Source organism: Agrilus planipennis, unplaced genomic scaffold (assembly GCF_000699045.2).
Source record: "Agrilus planipennis isolate EAB-ADULT unplaced genomic scaffold, Apla_2.0 scaffold207, whole genome shotgun sequence".
In the NCBI taxonomy this organism is placed as follows: domain Eukaryota; kingdom Metazoa; phylum Arthropoda; class Insecta; order Coleoptera; family Buprestidae; genus Agrilus; species Agrilus planipennis.
In genome coordinates, this window is record NW_020438969.1 from 382,170 (window position 1) to 394,878 (window position 12,709).

The window sequence follows — 12,709 nt, forward strand, 5'->3', positions numbered from 1 at the left end:
TTTTTTGTTTTCCTTTTATAACAAAATTTGAAAACTATTAAAAAAATTATTATGAGTCATTTGGCCCGATTTGAGCCGGCAGGCTTGCACCCCGGGCCAGTCCGGCCCTGAACATCCTATGTTTTGCTCTCATGATACAGTAGCATTGTTTATGTATTCTTGTATCAGTTGTATTGAGTTATATGTTCGTTCGACATTAATGAGTACTTATTTTGTAGATATACAATTTCACATTGTTTTTTTTTTGAGAACCGTAATATTATAATTTATTTGTTCTAAATCATCGTTATCAAGATTGCCTGAATTTAATTCCAGTTTCCAAAAAGTTTAGTAGTCCTCTATTAGTAATAAAATGGGTAATTTATGCGTATTGTTGTTCAAAAAATGCTTTCGAATAATTAAACTGTTGGTTCATTTTTTACTTTCTCCAAATTCATATTTTATAACAGCGGCAGCATCCAGTAACTTTAAATACGATGAGTGTAATGAAGAGTGATTGACCCTATTGGTAAGCTCTGCAATTGATTTTTCGATTATCAAATCTATATCATTAAATGCACTGTGTAGTTTTTTTAAACAAGGACCTGTTTTTGTACTTTTCCAGTTGTTTTTCTGATTGTTTATTTCATATCATGGGCTCGCTAGTTTTTGAACAAAACGATTCTGGGTTTACGAATAAGTATACTACAGCTGCATGTTTACATGATAATTTTCCAGCCTTGCAACTGCAAAATGTTTCTTTTACAGATCTTTCTGGGTGAAGCTACAAAAGAATAAAAACAAAATGATCTTACTTCTAAAAAAGTTACTATCTTTACAAATATTCTATTTGATGAACCTAAACAATTAACAAAACATTTTAATCAAATAATTCAGAAATTAACTTTTATCGTAACTTTATAAATGTTTCCTTTTTTTTTATTCTTTAAACAAAGCCTACTAACGAAAATCGTTATGTACAAATCTTTCCGACACATCACCGGCATGAAAACGTGGCAATAATTTCCAACTTTTGACCTAAAACTGTTTCAATGATAATTTCCACAATCAGTACATAAAAAAAATGTAAAATTGGTTTAATGCTATTACGAAACGCGTACATTCCTATGGGTTTGCATGTAAGGACATGAATGAGCAATCGCAATATTTAAAATGATGACCATAAGGCACTCGTGTTTCGCGGGCAAAATATTTACGTATCGCATGGCGTTTCTTTGGTATTTCTTTGAATTCTACTAATTATAAGCGTATCAGTGACAAATGACGCTCCCACTTTGTACTGCTGCATTCCTTCACGTTCCTTGTCTTCGGTCCCTTACTGGCGGCGCAAGTCGGGCATTTCCTGCACCAGTCTTCCACATCGCTCCTAATTCGTGCCTAACAAAATCGCTCGCCTACCTTCCCTAGAGTCTTCATAACCCCGAAATGCCGTTCGCCATGGACTGCTTCTAATACTTCTGAAATTGTTTCCTTCAGAAGTACCACTTGGAACTTGTTTCTGATTCCATCTGGATTTTCCCACATTCTTTTCAAAATGCCGTGGTTCAAGTCAAGAAAAGTCCACTGCTCCCAATAACTTTTCGTTGTTTGACTTAGGTGGCTTACATCTGCCCACGAACGTCTTCAATTTCCGGCTTCTTTTCATCTCATTATTGGGCTAATATTTTCGCCCTTCCTCTGGTCTTCGATTAATGCCTTATTTTCCCAGGATTTCTCAAGCTGAAAAGTGATTTATAACAGATCAATGCCAGTTCTTTCCTCTTCTCCACAATGAACAATGTTTTCAGTTTTCCACACAAGGTCTTCGGGAAAGTGCATCTGCGTTGCCGTATTGTTTGCGTGGGCGATGCTCGATGTCAAACTCATAGTTTTGAAATCATTGTAGCCATCGTGCAGTCTGTCCTTTTGGAGTCTTTAATTGTAGTAGCAACTTCAAAGAGGCGTAATACATTCTTAAGATGAATTTCCGTCCGTACAGGTATTTGTGGAAATGTTGGAAGGTTTTAACCGCGGCCAGTAGCTCTCAACGAGTGATACAATAGTTTCGTTCTGGTTTTGAGAGAGTTCTACTAAAATACACAATCGCCCTTTCCTCTACTTCTTGTACATGGGATAACACATCACCTAACCCCACATTACTATCGTCGGCATCAACGATGAAGGGTTCGCACGTCAAGATTGGAGCTCCAGAGGGTGTAATCTTCAGATGTTTAAATGGTTTTTGACATTCGGATGTTCACTGGAATGAAACTCCATCTTCTGCAAGTCTATGTAGTGATTGGCTCATACCGAAGGATCATCACGAACTTAGAAGTTTTCTGGAAATGTCACGTATTTATTGCTTCATATACCGCTTCCATTTTCTGTTGTATTTCTTCCTGAGTTGCTTTCAATTCTTCTTTCATTTTTTTCTTGAGCTATTTTCAATTCTTTTTGTTCTATTTTCATATCTGCTTCCATTTCTTCTTGTCCTGCTTTCATTTCTTCTTGTCCTTTTTCTGGCATCACTGCCATTAATGCTTTTATTTGTTCCTCCGTTTTCACTTCAGTAGCACTGGTCGTAACAAGCATGTAATATCTGGATTTATTCTAGAACGTTAAATAATGGTCTTCGATTTTAGTAATGTTATTCTTTTCTTCGCGAGCTTTCCAATGATGTATGGCTTGTCCAGATAAGTAAAGATAAGTAAAAATTTCTATAAACTTCGATGGAACTCTTTGATGACGTCCGATTTGTTCTTCTTTCTTCAAGAGCTTTCCAGCGATACTAAATTTGTTAGGGTTTCTCGCAGTCAATGGAAACTTCCAGAAATGTCGATGGAAGTGTTTGATAACGTCAGATTCTTTCTTCTCTCTTAGAGAGCTTTCCAACAATATATCACTTTCTCGCAGCCAATGGAAACTTTCAGAAAATTGACCGATGAACGCTCTGGAATATTCGATGAAATTCTTCAAAATTCTCCTCCTCCAATCCTCTTAAGTCTTCTTCCAGTCCCACTCATGACACCAAATGTCACGTATTTAAATACCTTTTCAAACTTTTATACTTCTATTTGACTATTTTCTGTCTAATTAACACTCCTATTATTATTTATCATATCAATTTTATCAATTCACCACTATGAACGCTTTGTCTGGACATATATTCCAACTCCCAGCAAATCTGGTGATTTGTAAAATTCTTTAAGCAACCAAACATTTAAGTGAGTAAATATAAATTTTCAATCATTTTAATATACGTATGTACCTCGTGTGTTCTTGTAATTGTTTAATATCAGTAGCGGTAAGTACAGTTCTCTATTTATAAATTACTGTTTAATTTTTAAAACCTACAACTAAAGTCTACCAACAGCCGAACTGAGCCCGGATATTATATATACTCTCGATTAAGGGCAAAGATGGTAATAACAAATCTGTCCCGATGGATTTAGCGTTAAGAATGTCGACCCAGCAAGTTTGTTTAAGGTATCATCATTTCGAATCAAAGGGCAGCTATACTTTTTTTGTTATATTATTCGACTAGCGGTAATCCTCACAAAACGTGTCAACCTATTCTTCTATGTAACCAAACCTACCAGCGACGACTATGAGCTGATCGATATATGATTATCTCGGCCTGTTCCCTCTTGACTAGTGATAAGTTTTCTCAATCTCTGTCGTCCTTGTTGATCTTATCAATAACTTTGTAGATGCATCCCTCTTTGTCTCTAATTAAAACCTAACTTGATGTTGTGTAATTAATTCCATTTGTGTTCCTTGCTGAGTTGGATCGCGTTTCTCGTTGCTTCTTTCGAACATTCCCAAAAAAGCTTCCGGGGTCTACCGAACTTCGCCTGATGCCGTACTAGACCATTTAACTTGCGGAACAGCACTGTCTTGCGCACGCAGTTTGATCGTTTGTCCATTCTGTATTAATACTTTTCTCTGGAAACTTCTGGAAAAGTCCAAATGTCTTTATGTTGGTATAACTTTCTCCATGGGTAACTTAGTAACTCTCCAATGGCAATACATAGTTTCTGATTGTTTGACAAAAGATTACTAGGCTGGGAAATTTTCTGGGTATTGTTCTACTTATTTCAACGTTCAACAGGAGCGAAATCTTGCCTTTCTCAGTGCAACCAAACCTGATACTTCCTATTCCGAGTTCGACTTTTGTCCCACTGGATCGACCCTGACTAGTTTTCACCAACACCTAACATGTAGATAAGTGCAGTGACTTTCTCTTTCAATGCTCATGTAATAGATCATGCGGCTGCTTGAGTGTAGAAAGTAGTCAGTGATGACTTTTTTCATCAAACTTCGTAAGTAATTTCAACGGATCGGAATACTCTTGCTTCAAGTCAGTACTTTCTTTAATAACAGTTATGCTATTCTACTTCTTACCGTTCTTTTCTGATACGATTTTGTTAGGGAACTTTTCCTTTAGCTGTCCCATCTGTGTATCCATTTCTTTAATTTGACAAACTTGAGCCAATTTTTCGTCGATTGTCCGCATGTCCAAAACTGTCTCAGTAATTCTGATTTTAATGTAAGCTCCTTTAGCATTTTTAATGTTCTAGCATTTTAGTGGATTTTTTCTTTTTTCTGATAAACCTCTTGCATTTTCAATTAATTCTTGCTTCATTCTTTCCTCCAATTTCTCTACTGCATCTTGAATTTTCATTTAGTTTTTTTAATTTATATATAGAAAAGAAGACTGTAACCTGGAAATAATAAAATAACTAAAAAGACATACTCCAATAACCACAACTACTTATTTAAAAAACTGCAGACACGTGTTTCACTCATTCTGCGCGGCGCATGCTCATAATGTGAATGAATCTTCATTTTCCATTCTTAATAACAATAATATTCAATAATTAACACTGAAAATCAAAATATTTAATTACTAAACTGTCAGCATGGGTGTTTGAGCAAAAAAAATTAACTTGTACTATTTGTTTTGAAGAATTTCTGGACCATCTTCATCAAAAATTAAAAAAAGAAAACCATGGTACCATTCGAAAGAGAATAAAATTTTGCATAAGGCTATGGAAATACATACAGGGTGTTCCATTTGAATAATGGATTTACGATTGTTTGAAGTTAACCTAATCCGTCATTAAATATCTAACATTCTGTATGCAATTAAACTACTTTGAAGTTTATGTTTTCTTGTTAAATGCGAACATTACTAGTGTACCTTAATTTAGTTCTGAACCGTTGCGTTGCCTTGATTGATTGATTGCTTCAGCATAGCGCATACTGAAATCGGAGTTCTACAGAAATAGGCTACAGGCCAATTATTTGTACCTTCGACCGACAACGTCAAAAATCCCGAAAACAAAAAAATATTAATTTTACTGAGGACGCCAGTCGTGAAAGCCTACGCTCATTTATTTATACCTTACCTACTTTATATAAACTAGGTAGCATATTTGCAATTTGCTTATTTTACCATTAAATAGCTGCAGTTTTTCCGTCAATGCATCGATTATTTGACTCGAACAATATTAAAACAGTTTATTTTATTATTTTGAATCGAAAATTAAAAATACATAGAAGAATTGTCCTAATTTAATTAGATAATATATTAATTCATTAGACATTAAAGAATGCATGTGTTTCTCATTAGCACACATAATTTGAAAAGGGTGTTACTGCACTGTTTTTTCGGCTTAAATTAAACAAAACAAAATCGGTATTGTAAATGTAATGTAGTATACCTACATAAACAGTCATGCGTTAACGTTATTGTTCATCGAAATAATTTTTAGAAGAAACATTGAATAAAATATTCTAAAGCAATAGGAACTCGATTTTATGTATTAAAGCACAGCACAGTTCCAACAATATTTTTTATTATAATTCACATTTTCATTCTAAGTAACAGTAATTATCTCGTCATGACTCAATTGTTGTGTTTTAGAATAAAAAACATTTCTGAAAAAAAAACTGTTTGTATTACGATTTTTATGAAGTTTCAACAAGTATTGCCGACAACATTAATTTTTTGTACTATATCTACTAATTATTTATTTATTGGAGAGATACACACTATTTCAAATGAGCATCTATATACATATCTATTACAATATAAAAACCAAAATAACATTCATTTACTTACAAAGGAAAACGGCGGTATATGCAAATGCATATATAATATATGTACTTATAATACACGCATGTACCTCATTATTTCATCGTTTCACCTTGAAACGTAACTCTTTTAGGTAATAATGCGGTATTAATGCGGTTAAATAAAAATATCTTCCTTTAAAACAGAACACCATCTGATTTCGAATCATCTTAATCTATCATACCTGCCATGAATAATTACGTATGGTAGTGTTCTTACCGTTTTAGATATGGATTACAGTTAGTCGGCTATGTGCTTTGTGAGAATACAGTCGCGGTAGAAAGGGTGGTGTTTTATTTTCTACTTACCGAAATAATCTGATTTGAAAATGTATTGTAAGTTTTTAATTAGGTAGGCTTTATTAGTAGCGAGTTAGAATATTCCGTAGTTATTGTGTTAGCGCAATGGTTATATATAAAAACATTGGTTCGTTGAGGGTACTTTTTTGATATTATATTAAAACACATCGTTTCAATATTTTCAATTTAATAATTTATACAGTATAGTAAATATTTTTAAAATGTTCGGCTGTAAAATAATTGTAACAAAAGCTTCCAGTCACAGAATAGTAAATAGAAATATTTTTATTCTTTAAGAGGGGTGAACGCTCCTTAATAAAAATACCTAACGTTAAAAATGTCTAGGTAATCGTTCTAAAAAATTAATTTATGCAAGTTAAATTGAATAAGTTAATGTGTTGTTTAGTAGAGAAACAACAGAATTTAGGTACCTACTATTTCACTTTGTTATGGTCACGTAACAAACCGATAAATCCTATTGTTCCTTATTACTGATAACAGATAACAGAATAATAGGTCAGGCTACTTCATAAATAGTAGAAAATGAAAATTGCGAGATGGTTGGGTAATCGGCTGAATCCTGCAAACATTTGCATTAATTAGAAAATGACAAAGCGCTATGTATACTTACTAATAATAAATTTTTTCAACTTTGATAAATGAATGCTACGTTAATAAATAAAACAATATCAATTAAAATACTAATAATTACAAATATAGCACTTCTTTGTGAAATAATAAGGTCCTCACTTAGAGACTCAGTCTCTGAAAGGCGTTTTTGTGGAACTTTGGATGTTTGCGTTTCATATTACTCCATTTGAATTTCTGATATCACTTTAAATTATCTACTAAGAGGAGTTTGTTGAGTCAAAAAGTATATTTTACATAATTGATTTTTTTCAAACACTACACTCAAACAGAATTGCAACTAATAGTAACATTCAAATAAATAATTAAGGTACAGTATGAAACTAATGTTATTAATTCAAAAGTTACAGGCGTAGAAAGCCAGGCAATTTTTTCAAATGTCGAAATAGATACCTGATTAATTACATATACCTTTCAAAGAGCATTAAGAACAAATTTAAGTAAATCTGATCACAAACAAAAATGCTCCATACAAACTTTGCAATCTCATTTGACCTCCTTAGGGATTGAATTTCGAAATATCCTTCACTAAGGTATGTATAGACTAGGCGTAATCCATCCTCTTTACTGAGCATACTTTTTTCCCTCCTTCAGAGGTCGAACTTTTTAAAATATCATTAAAACCAAATTTCAAGTAAATCTAACCACTAATAAAATATTACCCATACAAACGTAACAACCCCCCACCATTTCGCACTTTATAAGACTAATATGGCCTACACAAAAGTTACAATCCCCTTTTTATCCCTTTAGCGGTAGAATATTCAACCATCTCCACTAAAAAAAGTTCTCAAACAAAAGAAATACAAATAACTGCTTTTTTTACCATAACTTTACGATCCTAAGCAATTAAATGAAAGTATTTTCCGGAAATTTGGATCAGATTGGGTAAGGGGGTCAGATGTTATTCATCAGTAACTTTAAATATATTTTTAACTAAATACATTTTTATCTGATTGTATTATCACACTTTTTCATTTTGTGTAATAAAAATACTCACATACTCGTACTCGTATTTTCAGTCATATTTTTAAATTTTTAGAAAATGATAAAAAAAACTTAAACCGAGGTTCTTAAACTTATTTCTTCTACTGTCCACTTAGAAAAACAGTTATTTTCTAGCACCCCTTCCCCGAAGTTAGATACTATAATTTAAATATACGTACTGCGTCATATGAGTCTCATCCTTTTTTTGAGTTAAGACTTACATTTCGAATGAAACTTCCGATGAAAAAGGTTTAGACCTAATGGTATGTGATTGGAAGCCAGCGTAATTGCTCTTTATATTAAATAAATTTTTATCTACTATTTCCTGTGTTAAAAGAATGCGACATTGTTTTACATCATATTATATAACATCTTCAGAGCCGGACTGAAGATTTTGGCACGGGGTGCGATGTAACCAAATGGCCTGGTTTAGAAAGGAAAGTGCACAAATTTTAACAGCACTCGTTTTTAAACAAATTTAAGAAGTTAGGAGGAAATTTGCGTTTGTCTATGCCTCGGTCTTTGCTCTTGTTNCATGGTATACTGGAACTCACTTACGCATAACGATAGAAATACACCGCCACTTGATGTCAGCTGGTGAAATAATTGGAAATTCGAGGTACACGTTTATGACTTCAGAAGACACTGCGAAAGTTGGAAGTCAATTCATTCGTCAATGATGACGACTTCCACCTGCAACTCCAACTAGATAGATGAAAAACTGTGGCAGATATATTAGCTCATGCGCTTGAGCATGATATCGTCAAGCAAACGAAGTCAAAGTGAAGTGCACATATAGAAGCGGATGCACGGAACAGCGCAGCACTTGGGGGAAGGATATGCCAAATATCTGCTGAGAAACAATAAATGAAACGAAGTCAACATTTTGGAAGAGAAATAGCGGAGATGAAATGCGGAAAAGATCAGTTTCGAGCGGATATTAAAATGTCCAAGAACTAAATGTACAACTACAAAATGCTTTAGAGAACACAGTAAAAGAGGACCCGCTTCTTAAGAACGAATTACAGAAGAGAAACTATAAACTAGAAGAAGCAGTGTAAGTCTAACAGTGTTTGTCTAATAAGATTTGAAAAAATTAGGACTTGAATAAAAATGGAAATAGATCGCTTGCACCAGCTGATGGCGATGTATACTCTCCGAAGCAGACACGGTCCAGGCGACAGCAGCGCTAAATATATTCATTCAGCTGCCTAAACAATTGAATAGGCACTTGCAAAAGTATTGCTTGGTCGGGATCTACGACTACCATGCGAACTTCAAAAAATTCAGGTGTAAATTAAAGTGGAGAGGATTATTTCAAAGAGCTCCAATAGCAACTGGAAAATATTCATGATGTACGTTCCCATATGCAGATGGAGTCACGGGTGGATGATTGAAAGAGGAAGACACATTAGAGGGGTCTATCACCAAAGATGCAACAACATTGGGAAAATTTATATACCTAAGTCGCCAAATCACTAAATTAATAAATGATGTCGTGCATCGCATATGATGAACACCAAATGGAAAATCTAAAGTTATGAATTCAACCGAATGCTTTCATATATTGATTACACTAGCGAAGTTCATCCGAATAGACTGATGTAGGTTTGTTCTCTGGAGCTCCATTGCAAGGACTAAAAGGTCACACCGAGCTTGTTTGCTGTCCCGAAGTAGTACGGTCTAGCTCATTGGATGGTCAAAGATTAAATATGGACCGTGGAATCATAAAGGCCTTTAAATAAAGTTTGACTTTGTCACGAAAGATGAATCGTCCGGCAAGTACACTTACTCCTTGACAGAACCAAGGGATCATTTGTTGACTTCTAATGTCATTAAGCCATCTTTGTCAAGAATAGACTCAAGGGTGAAATATGCCACATACGAAAAGAGTAGATATGCAGTAGTTGAATAGTCAGACAAAATAAGTAAAGGTCATATAAATATTAGTAACATACAGTAAATACGAAATGATATAAGTTCAGTGCCAAACAAATAAATATAAGCATATATAAATACAGTCTAATATGAAGAAGAGTTTGTGAATATAAATAAGTGCACATTTAGTGTTATTGTTTAAAATAAATTTTATAAAGAAGTGTGAAGGCCATGCCTCGAAAAAGGTTCGTAATAAGGTTGTAAATCTCATGTAGGCATTAATCACAGCTATGTCACAAATTAATTTGACATTTTAAATTCTTTATAAATAAACAAACAAATCACTGATATTTAATAGTTTAACTGAAATATAAAAAATAAAAGTGCACTCTAGAATAGGTGCTCAGAGGGAAAAGGGCATGACAGAGAAATCCACGATCTCAACCCTACAAATGAGAGATGAGTATTAAGCATCATAATCAATGTCTAAAATTCACTGAAAGCGAAGGTGACGCTCTCTGAAAATCCACCTTGCACGAATCACATACGCGAAAACATTTAAGCAATCATTTAAATCTAAAGAATATTTACATTAGTTGGTCGCAACCCGGAATAGTACGTACTTAAATTCCATTCGAAAATTTGCCAAACATTGGAGGTTAATTATGTCTCATGGTCAGCAAAACGGTTTTTACATTTTGACGTTAAAATCTAGACTTATACACAACGTAGGCACAGTAGAAAGATTCTATACAGTAGGTACAGTCCGTTGATCTGCCTGAAATGCTGACATTTTTGCGTGCCGAATTAACTTTATATATCTACGCAGAACTGTCACATACGCGGAAGGTTCATTAGCTTTCCAGAAGTTTTTAGATACAAAATGTATTTGTACTGTGGCTTCACGATGATGCTAAGTATAAGCCAGCTCCTGCTTATCGAAGAACTAGTAGATATAGTAGTGAAGCGTCGACAGGAGAGGGATGTATGAGCGTGACTAGGAAGTGAACCTCTACTGTGTAGAATTTCTATAGCGTGACGGAGGGGTGCAGCCTAACGAATTTTGTAAAGGACCATAACAGTCAACTGTGCCCAAGTCTCAGGGATGATTGGTTACAATTTGCGAATGTTGCTCCAAAGAGTAACACTTTAGGCAAATGTCGCACCAACGCACCCTTACTTGGATACGTCGACATATGTTAGGAAAATACACACTATACATATACAGAATAATTTGGATATACCAAAAGGACCATGTTGTTTATGGTATTATTGTTATTGTTATCTTTGGTTTTGGCTTGTTCAGACATCAAAAACACGGGTATTTCCTTGGCTTTCCTCTTTTAGTTACCCGCCCACTAGCGCTCCAACTTCTTAAAAGGAGAGTGTTCGACGAGCACCGTGTAAATCAAATCCTTTCACTTGTAGAATGTGACAACCAAACGTACGGCTATTAATTATCAATGGACTATTAGTTGACAATAAATCAAAATACAGTTATGCATTAGAAAATGTAACAATCGGGCTAATGAAGTTAGTTGAAGGAGACAGAGGTTTCATTTATAAATAAAAGTTTTACGAAATATCGGTAGAACTGTTTATTCTCAAACCACCTTTGGTGAAACTAGTGTTGTCGTGACACGAGCGATAACAAATGTACCATGTTTAAAAAAGCATTTTTTTAGTCCTATAATAATTCTAAACTTGTTGACTGAAGTATATTTAAAACTAATATTTAGGGAAAACGGTTTATTCAAGACTTGACAATTAATTTTTCATTTATACCTCGCCGGGAGGAGGTGCTGTGAGAACAGCAAAAAAATTTAAAGTTGGTATAAATGGAAAATGAATTTTCACATGAACATTTGATATAGTAATCGCTATTAAATATCAAAGTGTTCCATATATTAGTATTCAAGGCTTATTAAAATATTGCTGCAGTGTTATAAAACGTTCCTAATATTTTTGTTAGGGTACACTATTAACTGTATCATTATTTTAAATATTATATGAAACCCTAAGATAGGTAGCTCGGTATTGAGAAGTCAATATCGGTAATTGGTTATTGATTGAGGCCCTGTCCAATATTGGAATGTCAAGCCTTGGCGAGGACCAATGCTGAATTACCAATGTTGGGTGATAATACAGTCACTGAAGGTTTTCACCTGCGATTTCGTTGAACCTCCATCGATTTTCATGAAAATTAGTGAGTAGTTAGAAGATACCTCAAAAACAAAAGTGACATAGTGTCAACGTTTTGATTTTTCGTGAAAAAATGCATGTTTTAAAGCGGTTTTTCATAAATAACTCAAAAACTATAAGGTTTTACAAAAAAGTGATCATTACCAAAATTAAAGCTAATAAAAAGCACGAATAAATTCCTTTCCTAAAAAAACCTTTTAATATTAATTCAAAGTGAGCTATAGGTAATTAAATATATATTTTTTTCGGTGAGTACTCAAGTCTAAGTATTCAAGCTTAAATAACGGGAAAGCGATGCATTTTATAAAATATACCTACTGAGCACTTTTCAAAATACCCAGAAATACCTATTAAATGAGCTCCAGAAGAAGTTGATAGCATCAAAATTAAGCAAGTTATGATGAAAATAAGAGGACCCTTTCGAATTTTTAGGAAAAATGTGAAAAACAAAACCTACGCCATTTCCACAAAAATTAAAATTTATAGTAATCTCTGTACGACTTTCTTTAATTTAGCACACGTAATGACTTTAAAAATTTTGACCGGTTTAGAATGCATATTTTTGAAAAAACAATAT

At 33.8% G+C, this 12,709-nt stretch overlaps 1 protein-coding gene across 3 annotated transcripts in view; it reads left to right on the plus strand.

Moving 5' to 3' along the window:
- Positions 1-12,709, plus strand: part of LOC108738717 (venom dipeptidyl peptidase 4) — a 102,025-nt gene that overhangs the window by 24,550 nt on the left and 64,766 nt on the right. The window contains exon 1 of one of the 3 annotated variants that reach the window (XM_018472266.1): positions 6,397-6,453. The exons of the other annotated variants lie outside the window; for them this stretch is intronic. The gene's annotated coding sequence lies outside the window, so the exon portion shown is untranslated. Of the gene's footprint in view, positions 1-6,396; positions 6,454-12,709 lie in introns of those variants that run through there. 3 annotated transcript variants of the gene reach the window in all.